We start from the raw sequence: 16,980 nt of genomic DNA, 5'->3' as shown, positions 1-16,980 counted from the left end.
TCTGTTGCCCCGTTGACGAAGTACTGCCTCTCTGCATTGCATGAAAATAAAGTCATTACTCGCTTACAATGCACCTATTAATCTTCGCGAGAGCCCCCATTGAAACACGAACCTCTAGCGGCCGTAGCGACCTGTCTAGACCTAGCGAGGAGTAGGAGTAAGGAAATTGACACGTCCAATACCTTTCTAGGGGCATGACTATCACTCCAGATTGCAGCATGACCTTCCCGAGTCTGAGATCACCTAAGACATTGAGATGATGGAACAGGATGATAGTCCCAGTAGATTTCTGCCTTTGTTTACCTGCGCACAAACTCGGTATGTCGGGAGCGCCAAAAACGTGCCTCAAGGTTATATCCGTATTGGTAGGGAACACCATACATCTAAGGAAATTCAGATATTTCAAACTGCATGGACTGTATTTGGTCGTGATGGGATGTCGCGAATTTGAGGTTGGGAAATCGAAACCGAAACAGTGGACAAAAAGTACCCAACATGCTTTGCTCGGCACTCTGCCGCTGCGATCGCTTTGGCTTTGCAAGAGGTCCATACACCATTCCAATATTTACAAGCCCTCAACCCAGCTTGTAATCTTCCTCAGCAGAGCACGCGCATGTTCGGCGCTTTAGAAAGCGAGTAAATCACGTGCCATGCGCACGAACCCTGAAAATAAAACCGGCCATGAGCCCCTTTTTGGAAAGGTCTATTAGTATATTGAACCCAGTTACACTGATCTCTACAGCACGGGTCCATACTACAAGGTCATCACCATCGTCGTTCATCATGGCGATGAACGATGACGATGACGAGGAATCCATGAGAAGACAGAGCGTGAAGTTTAGGACACCATATTTCGCCAACAATAGACCCTTTTCAATACCTCTTCAAGGAACAACGGCGGTTGCCTCGGCTTCATCACAAAGCGTGTGGTTGTTTCCGGGTCCTCGTTGATTGCCGACGCGGCACTAGCGCCCAATACATAATCAGAATACTTGTCCAAACAATGGCAGACTCAAGTAATTGGCGCAGCATCTACTAGATTGCGCAAACTCTTGAAAATGGTCTATTCATCGTTTCGGTGAGCAGTGCGTGCTACGTGCTATACCTGTTGGTTCAGTAAGCATTACTATCATTCAATGTCGAGAAATTAATTTTGTCCCTAACTGTCAGTAGTAAACTTGTAGCGAATAATGATATGACTTATTCAGATTTGCGCGCCAGCTGTCGGACGCTGCGACAACCTTCTTTCATAGCCTCAAGCATGGCGACCAACGTTTGAACACATCAAGAGGCCAGGAAAACTTTTTTTCATCACTACACACTATCTGGCCTGCTATAGGGTACTATTACGGAACTTTTGAACCCCAGAAGAACCAGAGGAATAGCGGAGAAAGCCTTCCGCGCTCTTATGCGCTTTTTTCGTGACACTGAGCTGGCGAATAGTCTGTGATTTGCTTCCACTTCGGTCCCTAACCAAAGGCTGTGAACTACGTTGATAGCTATCTGAGCGGAAATTTAAATTAGATTAGTTGTTAAAAATTGACGATTTAACTCCTCTTTTCTGCATATAATTTTTATCCTCCCTCTTTCTATCCTTTTTCCCCAACAAACAGGTAGCGACTTGCCCATTGACTGAAGCCCACACATATCCTGGTTCCCCCCTTTCCCGAAACCTCATAAAAAACAAACAAACCAATGTTTGAGGTTACGGGCAAAGCGCTACGATGGGAAAGTGATGCCGCACTGCTGATGTGTCTCGCTGCGCAATCAACGCAGAATAAAGAAACCTACCAAAGTAAAAATATAGATTACATTCCTTTTTCAATCTCAAGTTTTTATAGCGATACTTGGAATAATCGTAGCGTTTTACTGAGACTATCCAAGTATGGAAATGGCAGAACCCGCGACGCTTGTTTCAACCGCGGGCAATAAGACAAGGTGTGGTTGATATCCCCATGATATATGAAACACCCTATAACTGTATTAATGACTGGTCAAGGCTGCATCACAAATTTGTGTCGGTTGCGTCCACAACAACCGAAATGACAGCAATGATAAAGGCTGATTATTCTTTCACAAGGCTATACTTCTCGCATTTCTTGTCACGTTGTCGGCAACCAGTTATTCCGGTAACTATATTGTTGACGTCGTTTCAGTCATTTTGAACGGAACAAACCCAACTGTCTAAACCGGGATTGCTAATATAACGCACCTTGAAATACCAAACACCACCACCACATCCGAAAAAGAAAAAAAAAAACATCATAAGAACTAACGCAAAGAACGCGATTCAGGCAGAGCGGGATCGGTAGGGAAGTCTCGTTCGCGCGGCCGCAAAAAGATGACGCTAATAATTAATGCCAAGCACCAATCTGAGCAGCAGGCATCGGGAGATTGGGAGACAAGCGCTAGGCTGCCATGGGTCTGTAGCAATGAGGTCAGGGGGACATCTGTTGGTCTTCGCTTGAAGCTCGAGAAGCAACAAGTAAAACCGCTGATGACGGACGCCTTCGACATATGAATGACTGAACGTGGGCAAAGAGACTCTTGAGGTACACCAACTGGACTGGGCTGAGAGCTTCTGGCAAAAACGCCTCTACCAGCTAGAACGTAAATTCGGTCTCTTTGCTGAGCACATAGAAGCGTTGATAGCTACGGCTTGGGAGGCAGAAGTAAGAAGGGTCCGCGACCAGGAGACGCAACAGTGTCTAAATGACGCCCAATCGAAGTCTACGCGTGTGCACGTGGCCAACAAGCAGACCATCGAATCAGAGACTAAGCTGTACGACAACAGCCCGGGCAGTCGATTGCTCTTCGAGGCTCGAGCCGGGGCACTACGGACGCTGCCCCACAGACGACATTTCGACTCGACGGTGACCACAAGCCTGTGCCGGGTGTGAGGGGCCCACGACGAAACAGTAGCACTCATCGAACTAGAATGTGTACGGCTCCAGCCATTTAGAACACAATACAACGGCCCAGAGCCTCAAAGCCCCCTGGCGCGCTTGCCGAGGTGTTGGGCTTCACTGACGAAAAAGAAGGGCCTCAAACGAACGAGACAGGGGTGTGTGAGCTGGGTGTGCAAGCAACGAGCTATGCATTGAAAGTGCAGACGACCTGCAGATGGCCACACAGGCCTGCTGTAGAGGTCACAAAAAGAAGGTAAGAAGGCTGGTGGAGGAAAAATACAGGGGACATTAAACGCATTCACATCGTCATCATCATCATCATCATCATCATCGTAATTTAAGTTTGTGTTTTTGGACGAAGTGCCTTGTAATGATATCCAGGATTATAGACAATCAGATCATATTATTGCACGTCTGAAATTCATTTTGATACTCGCGGAAGTTATTAAACTACTCACTATAATAAGGCAAGGCGTGGTATTCCAAACGCTGAACTTAGAACCTTGCAATAAAATGTTATCTTGGTACTTGGTAATTTATTTTGGAGTATATTTAAGGGGTGATTATTATGCACCAGAATGGGTGTTTAGAAATTCTGTCCCCATATACAAATGAGGCCCCAACAATCTGGTTTGATTGAATTGCTACAGGTATATTTTTCTGACGAGTGAGTGCTGCAAATTTATGAAGCCCACAACAAAAGCTCATGGCGATGCATACCCTCAATTATGCGTCTTTGTTCAGAGATAATTTCCTGTTGTTAAGCTGTTTCTGGGTTTCTATTTTATGCCAGAGTGCGTATTTCGTTCACTGTGCGATCAAACAAATCAGAACAGGTGACGCAGAGAGCACGAAAACTTTACCTCGCACAGATAAAAACAGCGTCATAAAACGAACTAGTATAGTAACTTTTTTTTTATTCTGTGGCACCTTTGAAAAAGATATTGGTGACTTTTACAACAGCCTAGATGTGTCAAACGCGGAAAAGTGCAAATAACTAGTTATAGGTACCTACAAGATATTTTGACATGATGTTCCAAAATACCAAAAGGTACCTGTAATTATGTATACCGAGGTGCATTAAAGGCACATTTAACAAAGTACCTGTCATAGTTACGTTCTCATCGATAACACCCTCCATAAAATTAGCTCCCTTTATGCTTGCGTTTGTTTTAAAGAAAATCTATTATATCCATATGTCCCTGGAAACCATCTCAATGTTTAGAGAACAACGCATTTCAGAGGTGTAATATGTGAGGAACGTGACGTGTAGCGGATGTTTAATACACATCATAATCATCCGTCAAGGACAAATAAAGTTCGCTTCGATTAGATCTACACAGCTGACTTTTAGCTCAACAAAACTACACAAAACGATATAACTGTATTGGTGGCGCTGCTAGGCTAATTTCGCGCGTTCTTGTGGAAGAAACCGAAATCCGCTGTGGTAGTGCCAAAATCAAGAGGAGTAAAGTTAGGTTCCTATATTCATACAGAATGAGCTTCACAGACAAATTTTGAGAAAACCCGCAACGAAGAACCGTCATCACAAGGACCGTGACATCCGTGACATCATTGCCATAAGTGACACCATAATATCGCGTGATATCCTGATGTGAAAATATCGCGACGCTACGTGACGTCATGAGGACACGTTACTCTGTGACATCACATCATGGGACACTGGGGCGTCACGTGATACCATGACGTCGTGTGACGTCACAGTCATGTGGCCTTATGACGTCACTTGATGTCACAAACATTGATAGCATGCGTTTATCTCGTATATAACACATCTTGAGATTCCCGATCTTCGTCAGCATGGTCAAGTTATTCTTTGTCCTGGTGTGACCGATCAGACAGCTTCAATAGCGCACCATCATAGTGTTCGTTATGTTTATGTGCGTGTTTGATCATTGCAGTCCCAGACATAAACAGAAAAGGCACAATGACTTGTGCTTTTGACGCTGCTTGGTTGGTCCCATTAACTCGTATACCGTCGGCTGCGTCAGGACAAGCTAAAACGAAGTATATGGCGTAAATATTGTACTCGCATGTGTCAATTACGAGCACAAAATCATATTTAACTTAAAGATGTCTTTCGGATTCCGTGCTTTCAGAAGAAATCCTACTCTTAAAAAAAGACACTGATACGCAACAAAAAAAAACTTTTTTTCGATTTATTACGGAGTCAATACACTACCCGATAAAACGTTTTCTGCAGAGACACGTATCAACCGCCGTAATACTCCAGAAGACCAAAGTAAAGCAGAGGACGCGGCCAGAGCCGCCACAAAAAAAGTGTAAACCAGAAGTTGTGCCATATATACATAAAGTGTCCCACAACCTCAACAAGGTAGCGAATAGGTACAATGTAACTTTCGTGTTCTCTGCGCCACGCAAGCTTGCGGGCCTTTGTCCGAGGATTTCCTCGGGGAAAGAGAAGACGAGAGGCTGCAACAAAAAGCACGCCCGACCGTTTGTGGGTTGTGCCACAGCGGTGGTATACGAGATTCCGCTTTCGTGTGGGAAAGCATATATTGGTCAATCTGGACGCTGTGCTAATGACCACTCACGGGAACATGAATTGTCAATCAGGAATGAAGGCAATGCACACTTGCCAACTCACTGTGCGGACTGTGGGTGTGAGGCGCTATTTCAATAGATCAGGATCTTGTGTAGGAGCAAAGATAGCACAGCCAGAAAACTGATAGAAGCGTTTTATATAAAGAAGGGACGTGACTGCGTTAGCGACACCTCGGTTTCTTTGTTTGAGAGTGAAGACCAGTTTTTATCCGGGTTGCTGATGTGATAATGACTATCGTGGAATGTGTCTTGGTGGGTGACTTCTCTATCTGTTTTCCGTTTCCTTTTTTCTTCTGTGTAGCGTGCTGCGCATGCTCTTTCTGGATGTTCGTGGTCGATAGAGCACGAATAAACTAGTTGAAAGTTGCGCTTGTCCGTGTCTACTCGCTTGTGATTGTCCCTTGTGTCGCGCAAAAAACTTCCAGACTGCATCATGAACCAACTAGGCCAACAACAAGTTTTAATTTAGTTAATACAATCGTCGTGGCCAATCTCTGACTAGCGTTGGCCTACGCCAGCGTTACTAAAACACTCAGCTGGGAAATTCTCCCTTGAAACCCGGACCGCTCGCGTCCACAGAGACCAAACTAAATACGATAACAGCGCTATTCTTCAGCGACTAGTCAAAACATGAAAGATTTTTTATATTACTACTGCAAAATGGCAATGCGAGATGGCGCCACCGGCCCTTGCGCGACTCGACCTGAACCGATCGATGCATGCAGATGCGCAGTTCCCGGAGTGGCCACTGCGGGAGAAATGGCGGCGCTGCAATCGCCAATAGTTCGGTTCTCGAGTATGGATCGAAGCCACATTTTCAAAGCAGGCTCTATTCGCCTCGAGATCGAACCGTGCCGCCACCGTGCGGCCAAAATTGGAAACGCGCGAAAGCGGGGATACCGCCGCGCGTCGTCTGCTACGGGCGCACGCTCAGAAGCATGGAATCTCGACGACGCAAGCCCGTTTCAGGCTGAGCTTGACATTCCTTATTAAATATTTTATGTGTTTGTTGCCGTTTCCTCTTACTAAAGGCTGTGTTGTATCGTTTGCCATGCGTAGAAATTCAGCAAAGCGATTATTATTAACTCGGAAGCTTCCATAATCTTAGTGTGTTGGTCCCACGTATTTTTGTTATCTCGCACAAAGCGTGGCTTTCGTAAAGCATTGAATGTTGAGTGGGTCTGTGGTTTGATTAGAAAATTAACCCGACTGATCGCTATCATTCAATAGGCTAATCAATCAATAAATCCGTACGTTGATTTTTCCCCGGTCATATTGCGTGAAAGACGTTAGAACTGCACATTTTTTTACTGGTTTAATTATGTCATAAATGGCACATTGCATTCCCGTTCTAAACTTCACGTTGTGAGTCCTACATCAATATGAACACGGGAAGCCATTTAAAATGAAGTTTTTTTTTAAGTTATTATTTAAACAGTATAATCCCCCTCGGCGAAATGACAAGCACGCTGAAGTGGTTTACCGAGCAAGCCTGTGTCACAAAAGAAGTAAAGTCGTCAAAAATATTAAAGCAGGCATATTTTACTCCTTGTTGACTTCCTCCAGCACAAAATTGCAATTAAAGCATTACTTTTACGGCATTATCGGGACTGGGCAGTTCATCGATTAACTAAAGTTAATCGATGAACTGCCCAGTCCCGATATATGTTAGGTGAGGGCGGAGGGTGATCGGAAAGTCTCGTGAAGGTCGCTAGCCCTTATCAGTAAAAGAGTATCACTGCGGCCGATGCTGTCTGTGTCGTGGTGCGCGTCGTTTGTTTGGGTTGCAAAGTCTACCGTGTATGAATACAAGATTATTTAGCCAGAAATTTATAGTATTAGCATCTTGACATCCGCGGCAATCACCAAGAAAATTGAAGCGGGTGAACCCACACTACCGAGAAAAGCATTTAATAATAAGAACATTGTTGCATTGCTCGGTTACACTGGTTTATTACAGTTACGGAAGGTATATTAGAACAGTTTGTTCCACTTGTTTCAGTTGCCTGCCAACCGTGCAGTTTGCAGATCTTAACTAGAAGAGGCACTCTCTCCTCATCACAACGCAGTAGATTTGTTCAGACTCCAAAAAATTTACCCACACTATGGCACAGTAAAAGTGCAGTGGAACTCAATAGCACGGTAATTTCCAATACAGCGCTAACTTATTTTCATTCTAAATATTTATATTACTGCAAAAGCTAGACGTTAAAAAAAAAAAAGCATAGAAGCTGCGATTTCACAGCCCACAGTACCAGTATTATGTTATCTGGGTTGGAATTTATTATTTTTTTAATTTCCGCGTTGATGGACCGATACAGCCATTTTAAAAGAAACAAATATTTAACATAAATATTCCAGTTCAGCCGGAGACAGGCATCAGTCGTGGTGATCCATGCTTTCCAACGTCTGCCTAGAGCAGACCGCGCACCCACAGAAGCGATTATATAAATTTGGGCCGCACGCTGACAACACGATTCGATCTTCACTGAAGCACCGAACAGTACTGCATCCATTTCCGCTAGAATTGTTTTCCCACCGACAGTATGCGACAAAATAAACGCAAGAATCTACGCCGTCTCGCGCGCGACCGTGGAGAGCCTATGGGGCGGCCGTTCTCCTATCCCCGCTTTGATGATGATGATAGCGCGACCGTAGCGCCACCTCTAGGTCGATCTCGAGGCCAATAGGACCTTCCCAACCGAGTTGATCTATGACGTTGGCCTCCGCTGATGACGTCATCTCTATCAACACTATAGCTTTGTTATCTAGGGGGTGTTGTTCATGGCCGACTAGGCGTACCGAGGAAGAGGGGAAAGCGTGAAGGAGGAGGGAGTTACCGGAAGTCACGTGGCTGTCGCTCCCTACCCAGTGTTTTTCCGTTCCTCCGCTCTTTTCGCGTGTGAAGCACACGACGACAAAGTTGCGTGCACCGCTTGTCGAGCGATTGTTTCGCACTTATATAATATCCGCTCGCTGTTTTGTGTTTGAAGATCGGTTGGCCGGTACCACGAACGACAGTTCCGAGGTAGCGGTCCCACGTCCGCCGCAACATTGGTCCGCTTTTCACCGCCACCGCGTCGTCCAGCTGGTGGTATGTCACCATATTGAGAAGGGCGTAATACATGTACTTCCTGTAACCTGTGCAACAGTTTTTTTTTTTTTTAATAAGCATTTTTGCAGTTTTTTGGAAGCCACAGAAAATGGGGCTCATATTCTTTGGCATTTTTAATATTGAATGTGTGCCTTAGATGACCCACGACTTTGAATATATTTGTTACTCTTGGTTTGAACGCCACGTGACCATGAAAAAGAGAGTGAGCGCGACTGGAAACCGGCCAAATCTCGACCGTTGTTTCCGGGCGGAAAAAGATAACAAATTTCGAGTCGCAAATTGTGTTCCGGGTAGTTTGACTCCGATAGGTCATGTTTAAATATAAACATCGGCGAGCATAGATATCTTTTTAGTGCCCCTTCAAAACTCTGCATTTCTTCTTTGAAAGAAAACACCACCACATTAAAATAATATCAAATTATTTACAGCGTGTATTTAAACCGCTCATATGAAACAATACGGGTTAAGAAGTAGCCCGGTTGCTAACACATGAACTGAGCCGAAAAACCAAATATAAGCACATAGACTCTCAAGCCCTCTTGGGCACTAAATAGTTACTAGTATAGCGTTATCGGTAACTATACTTCGTTTCAGATACTTGTAACTGTAACTCGTTGCTGCTTAGTAAATATAACTTGTAACTATAACAGGGCTACTTTTTTAAAAGTAACTATAAAGAGTAACGTCGTTACAGTTACTTCTAAAATTTATGGGCAGAAATATTGAAAACATGATTGCCCAATGTTTCGCAACTCGTGAGTCCCAAATCCTGATAGGAAAATGCACAACAAAAAGTGCTGCAAAAGCTGCCTGAAACACACACAAAAAAAAAAAAAGCTAAATTTTGGGTGACCCTGTTTGGCCAGGCTCGTCCATCCATTTGGAAGGACGGGAACGTTTGAGTCCGTATCCACCTTGTATGGTATATCGCCCACAGCGCACGCCAATGTAACAAAGCGCGGCATCTCAAGCGTTTCTCTTTCCTTCGTCCGGCGGATTTAGTGAGTGCTTTTCGCGGAAGACAGTTTTTGGTGATTGTCGCCCCAACTGCCAGCACGGTTATGGAACAAGAAATTTTCCGAACCTCGCCTTTTTGTCGCCAAGCATAAGTTTCCTTCCCCTCTAATTTGAATTGTCCAACTCCCAGGTGCACCCTTGCTTCCCTTTTTTTGCAACCCAGTTGCCGGACTTGCCTCCCGTCACGGCGTCACCCACTTGTTCCCCCCCGCTCTGCTTTTCGGGTCCCGTCACTTGAGAAAGAGTATTTGCTCGAAACGTCTGTGTCGTTCGTCTAGTTTGTGTTTTCTTCTTGACCGGGACCAGAGGCACTTGTCATCACTTGATTTGTGGATATTCATGTCGTAGGCTTTGCGGGTGGTCTCTTTAAGTTGGGGTGGTGAAATAGAGGAGCGCAAAGGTGTGCGATTTGTTTCGGAAGTGGCGGTTAAAAAATCGTAACAGCCGTTTGGAATTTTTTTCACGTAGCGGTCGTTTGTACCTCGATGAGTGCTTCCTTTGCACCGCTTCCTTGTTCAGCGGGTTCGACGGAGGAATGTTGTCCCCATCATTGCTCTCCAAGTTTCCAAGAGAAGCTTCGTGTTTCATGAAAGATTGTGGGCACGCAGGAGAAAACGGTTTGAACGAGGAGTGGATTGTAGTAGCATAAGAAAATATCTACAAAGCTGACTGCAAGTATGACTATGACGTATTATTATTGACTTCCCATTTGTACGATTTTTATTGCTTCCATCTCATTTTGTCTCATCGAAAAAAAATCCGAAATTATAATTGACCGATTGTTAACTCGCACCATGATTGGATATACCCGAGATATAGACGCGTGCTGTCGTGTATACCTTGTGGTAGTAGCACTCATTTTAAAGTTTTTCGTGGATCATCAGAAGGTATGTGCTACCTCAACATTTCGCAAAACTGAAGTTGCCTGCAATATTGCCAAAGAAGTTACCCCAATATTATCCTTAATTATCGTCTTGTTCAGGGAGCTGCCTATGGCAAAAATTGAAACAGGAAGAACCAAATATGTTGATATTGATTGTTGGAAAGTCTTAGTTTCTCAAAAAATCAGATTCACTACCGCGAACAACACAATACCTTATAAAGAATCTATGCTAATTCAAAGGCATAATAAGGAAGGTTTTTTTTTAAATGCTCTTTAAAGCTTTTTGTAAAGCAACGATGAAGTAACGGCGTTATTTCAGCGAAGTAACTGTAACTGTAACAAGTTACTCTTTTAATTTTGTAACTGTATTTGTAGCAGGGTGTTTTTTTTTTTTCCCGAGTCCCTGTAACTGTAACACTTACATTTCAGCAGTAAAGTAACCATGACTGCTCTCAAGGAACAAAGTAGGAGGACTTCACATCGGGCAACTAAGCTCGTATTCAGCATGGCTTGCAGAAATATTCTCTGTCGTAGCGATAGAGAATCTGATTGCAAGCCACGCAGTATCCAAAAAATACCTAAAAAAAAGTTTTTTTTATTTTTTATTGCAAGAAATAATTACGCATTGCCGAATGCTCAGGCTCCTCCCAAATGTGGCTCTGGCGGTCCGGAGCGAATGAAAAAATTTCAGAATAAACCGTCATCTGATTCAAAAGTGATAAGCGAGTTTCGGAAATGTTCAATGCGGACGGCCGACGAGGCCCACGACTACGTGGCGATGAACGGCGCCAACCACTGGAAACGGGCCTAATTTCGCACTGAAAAATTACGAAAAAAAATTATTTCTAACTTTTGAATAGATAACGGTCAGTTCTGAAGCTTTGCCACTTCGTTAGGGACGCTGACGCTACACATATGTTGTCGGAGACTCAGCGTTTTGCGATGTGTAGTCTACTTTTGGGGTGTAAAAAACACTGTGATTTACTTTCGAGGACGCGCTGTCTGTCACAAAACTGCCAACGACTAATAAAGGGAATTTTCCTAAAGATGTCCAACGATGAGCGACCCAAGAAAACCCTCCAGTCACGGGACGGATTAAGGGTTGTCGTGAATATATAGGGACTACTTTCTTCAGCCAAAATGAAAAAAAAAAAGTCCCTCTTCTGACTTCGCCCACATATTAGTATAGGAAGGCATCAAGCTCGCCAGTATTGTGTGTCAGAAGTCTGCAGATTTACCTTCGGCAAGGCAGACGCGCGCGTACCTTCGGGAACGATACAGAAATCAACAAAAGCTCTCTCGCGTCTTCATATGTCCTGCTCACTTTCCGATGCAGACATCAGGGAGGCGAAACATAGTGCAATATTGTATCGGGGCCGCGTGGGGCGAAGTGGGAGCCGGTGCGGTCTCTCTGCTGCTTCGAGAGCGGGGCGGGCAGTAACCGGATTCCCCGCACTTTCGTCCCTACAAGGTTCGGCACTCGGAACGTCAGACGGATTCCGCTCAGCTAAAAGCCCCTTCGCTGCCCACTCTTGTAACTCGAGGAGAATCAAAGACGAGGCAAAAAACAAGAAACGGTTTAGGAGTTCAACTCCCCGCTCTCCCCTAACCAACCCCTGTCCTGTCCGACCTAAAGCTATACCTCGCTTCACCTTAGAATAGACCGCAGAGGAAGCTACGAGCCATCGAAGCCAGTCCAGTGCCAGTCCAATCCAATCCAACGAGCGTCACGTGACCTTCGAGATGGGCGTGCAGCGGCGCGTGGTGCAAGTAATCCCTTGATGCGTTCAGAGCACTGGATTGGTTGGTTTGTAGCCTCGGCTGCGATCCATCGTGAAGGGAAACGAACTACAGACCTTGAGCTTGGAAATTCGAGAGTACGTGGACTGCAGATTTTTGTTTCAAGAGTTGCTCTAACGTTTTTGTTACTTTTCGAAGGCTTATTCGTACAGTGGAAAGCATGGACGCATGAAACAAGAAAATATTGATATCGTACTTTTACATACCGCCTTTTTTTCTGAAACGAGTGCTGTCGTCTATCGGGAAATCTGCACAACTGGTTTTAGTTGACGACTGGTTTTGAGAATGAAGCGCCGTTCACACTCTTGCGACCGAGTAAGACCGAGAAAGACTAGACCGGTTTTTAAGCCTTTTGCGACTTCTTAGGACCGAATGCGCTGCAGCGGAACTGGTCCTAAGAGATCGCAAGAGGCTTAAAAACCGGTCTGGTCTCTCTTGGTCGTATTCAGTCGCAAGAGTGTGAACGGACCTTAAGGTGCTAACTAAACGCCGCGCTCTCTGCGCTGAGTTCGACCCGTTCGTCCACGGTAACACATCGGTTACTTTTCCAGGCCTCTCAGTCGTGATTCGTAGAGATGGCGTAATCCAATTTGCGCTCCATGCTCATCAGTGAGCAGTCTTTCCCCGAAGCGTGTGAACATCTCGAGGGACTGCGGTTACGTGCGAAGAAACTTCGCTTCGTGAAAATCCCTGCCGTCCACCTGACAGAAAAAGCACTGTGGTGATATAAAATTATGTCTGGCACCGTGCAGGCGATATTGAGTAAGTAAAATATAAAATATTCAATATAATGAAGATACACTCGTGACTTTCCAATGCCAAGATTTTTTTTTTTTTTTGTATTTTCCACAATTAAAGGTGTCTTTATCTTATTTCGTTAATTTTCGTGTCAGACATGTCAAGGAGGCTGAACGGTCTGGATGAAGAAAAACATTTCTCCACAAAATATTAAAACTTTTCTTTTCTGCTAAGAGGGAAAGGTAGCGAGGCTGTCGCTCACCGTAGCCGAGATGGCGAGACTGTTTCCGTACCACGTACTCTCGAACCCATGGGAGTCGGAAAGTGCACTTGCGCACTGCGAATTTCCAACCTTTTTTTGTTTGTTTTCATACTCTCTTTTTCGATGTGACTGAATGCCATGGCAACGGTGCCTTCCTTACATCAAACGTGTCTAGCACTGTACATGTCTTTTTTTAACAAATTAACAAAACCCCTAAATGAAAAGACACTTCCCTTCCTTCGGTTGCGTCTTTCTTCAGTGGCAGCGACAGAAGGATATCGCGCGTCGTTTTCTTGGAACAGGACAAAAGAAAGAACATATAGGACACGAAGACAACGCTTTGGAGCAGTGGTTGGGACAGACGTCGACGCCGCCAGCAAGGTAATCCTGGATTCTATATGTGGCAGAAGTAGTAAGTTATTTATGGGAAGTGTGCTAGAAGACAGTGAAGCCGCAGTGCGGATCCTAGTAGAGACATCGCATAAGCAGCGTCTGCAGCAGCCGATCTCAGTTTCTAATCCCTTATCTGAGCATAGCGCTATAGACCTATCCAAAAGAGCTCTCCGGCTAACTCCATATTGCAAATTTCGCGACCCCTATCAGTCAGAAATTTCTGCCACCCTTCCGGGCTGTGGAAACCCGGTCAGTTCGAGTTTTTGGAGCGTTGCAAAGGCTGGCGGCAGGCTGCTGAAGGCACGTTTTTTTCTGGTTCGTCCGTTACACGCCGAAGACGTTTCTTAAACCTATGTGAAAACGGTGAGACTTGCGGTTGAGAACACGTGGAAATCTTTACAAAATCGCAGCGCCGCAGCAAAAAGGCGCTCTCTTCGAAAGCCAGTTTCATCGTCTCGCGGCGTGATCAAAGCTTCCTTGGCACGCCGAAGAGCTGCGCCTCGGTACCTTCGCATGCTTGGATACCGATCAAGAATCGACGCCGTGTGAATGTGTTTTGCGAGGGCAATGTGCGTGAAGCCGTAAGTGCCTCTGGAGCAGCGTTTTACTTTGACGGTATTTGTAACTTGCGGCACTCGCAGTCCAGAAACGGGCTTGATCCAGTGTCCAGTGGTGACAGAAGGGGAAAGGGGGGGGGGGGGGGGGGGGCGCTTTTTTGTTTTGTATTTTCGACTTCGAAAACCTTCCTTGCTCCATAGCGTTGGTCTATTTGTGCTGCCATGTGATCCATTAGAATAGGTTTGGAACATAGCCATTGGCAATCATATATGGGTAAATTACTTCCAAAACATAATTTAATTACAATTACTTTGCTCCAAAGTAGCTTAAGTGCAATTACAATTACTACTATGTGAAAAGTTATTAATTACAATAAAAATTACTTCTAGAAATAATGCAATTACTTTACAATTACTTATTTCTGAAAGTGACCCGACTTGGGCCATATAACTTTAAACTAGTTGTATAGAATGCAACGTATAGTTGAACGTGAGCGCGTTGGTTTTGATAACTTGTTACAGAAAGAATAAACGAAAAGGACGGACAAGGACGGACATCTTTCGACTTTCAACAACATGTACATGTTGTTGAAAGTCGAAAGATGTCCGTCCTTGTCCGTCCTTTTTGTTTATTCTGTGTGCAACATATTTGTTCATTCCTTGCCCCAATGTTCGAGGAGGCTTAAGCATCGCTGCATAAATGTCACGCATTGTGCTTTCCTTTTACGAGTTTTGTTAAATTCATGAAAAAAACTTGACAGTTTGGGGCAGTGAAATACTACGTTCTTATATTTTTAAGAAATAATAATAAATTAGTTCATATGCTGCGATACACCAGATCGATAAAGAAAATATTGGGTTGACAAACTTTGGTTAATTAGGCAAATAAAAAATAAATATTTTACACGTGTTAATATAAAACTAAAATCCACATGCGCTGATACGACCATATTCACATAAAAACACCATGTTATTGTAAATTATTTAGGTGGAGTTGAAATTTTAATGGCTCAGAAATATATAAGAACCCAATCGGGGCTCCCGAATCATTGCGACAATAGTCATAGGTGCGAGGTCAGTCTCCAACATGTTTAAACAAATAATATCCGAAATAAAACAAACAGGAAATAAACCTGAAAATAATACAAAGATACAAATATGCGACAGTACTGAAAAAAGGACGCAAAAAACTGGCAAAGAAAAAATAACTTCGTAGACAATTAAAATTCCCAACTTTGGCTAAAAGCTGAAGCTCAATTTTATTTCTTTCAATATTTTGGCGTGTTTGCGCTATTATTTTCTGCTTGCACCACTGAGGTAGGCGCCGTTGAGGTAACTGCAAAGAGGATTTGTCCCTCAGCCCGCAGTGTAAGCAACAAAACAACACACTACGCGACGCTATTTTTTCTGTGCGTGGGTGTGAGCGCGTATCTGTGTGCGAGTGTGTTACCGAGCGCTAGGCTGCTTGTGCGAGCGCTAAGGCTTTCAGAGAGGTTACTTCGGCGCCGCAAAATCTTGCAAAAAGTAATAGTAGTTGTGCTTGAAATTTTGCAATTACTGATGCTAGAAAGTTATTAAACTACAATTGCAATTCCTTTAGCCTAAATTAATTAATTACAGCTACAAATTACCAAAAAAGGTGTTAAATTACAGTAATTCAATTACTGTAATTGAATTACTACCCAAGTATGGTTAATAGTGCATAACAGCAACCAAACAGATTTTTTCTCCCTTTATTGATAGATACTCGCGGGAGCAGCTGGACGATCCAGAACTCTGTGGCCGATATGCACATTTCCAACTCCGGCTTCAGGGCGCTGCCATCTTGCTCGGCTGGGGTGCGCTTGGACGCATCATAATCTGATTATGAAGCCTTGCTAAGGCGTCGTAATCGGATAATGGCCGCACCCAAGAGCGCACCCCACTGAGCAAGATGGCAGCGCCCTGAGACCGGACTTGCGAAGATATCTAATATGTGCGACACACCTTTAAAGGGGTTATGACACGAAAATTAAACTGATAGATTATTCTTGAAATGGAATGCTCATAGGCTACTTAGTACATACACCAAGTTACGCGTTTTTTAGAGCTCTGGTAATTGCAATATTCAATTTATGAATTTTGATCATTTTCATCTGGAGACCAGGCACACTGCCCAAGTTAGTCACACCATGGCAACGTTACTAAAACACTCAGTTGGGAAACTCGCCGTCGAAACTTGGCCGCTGGCGTCCACCAAGACCGAGCTAAATGCGACAACAGCGCCACTCTTTATCGTTTGTGTGTACTGTGGTCACCTTGAGCTTTTAGAAAGCATGTTTTTTGCGTAAAAACAAACGGAAAAGACTCTTTTTGTATGAAATTTATTGGAGTTTAGTACCAAATGATGGGCGCGTGGTGTTTCTATCATCTTTAGTTTGCAGGGTTTTGCGGAACAATTAATATTGTTTTTTATAAAACCATGCCTCAGCGGGCCTTTCAGGTAGCGCGTCCCGACATAGGTGCATTTTAACTTCAGTAGTTCAACGTGGCGCGTCCACCGGGGAGACGGCGGTTCACCCCTGTCAAAGCCAAAAATAGAAGTCACGTGCAGTTTCTCGGGTGGCCGCTGCGGGAGAAATGGTGGCGTTGTGTTCGTCATTAGCTCGGTGCTCGGAGGCAGATTGGAGCCATATTTTTAGGGCTGTCTCTATGGGAGTTTCCCAACTGAGTGTTTTAGT

Source organism: Ixodes scapularis, unplaced genomic scaffold, assembly GCF_016920785.2.
Source record: "Ixodes scapularis isolate PalLabHiFi unplaced genomic scaffold, ASM1692078v2 PGA_scaffold6__148_contigs__length_123643588, whole genome shotgun sequence".
Classification (NCBI taxonomy): domain Eukaryota; kingdom Metazoa; phylum Arthropoda; class Arachnida; order Ixodida; family Ixodidae; genus Ixodes; species Ixodes scapularis.
The sequence above is the reverse complement of the archived record's forward strand: the minus strand, read 5'-3'. Positions refer to the sequence as shown.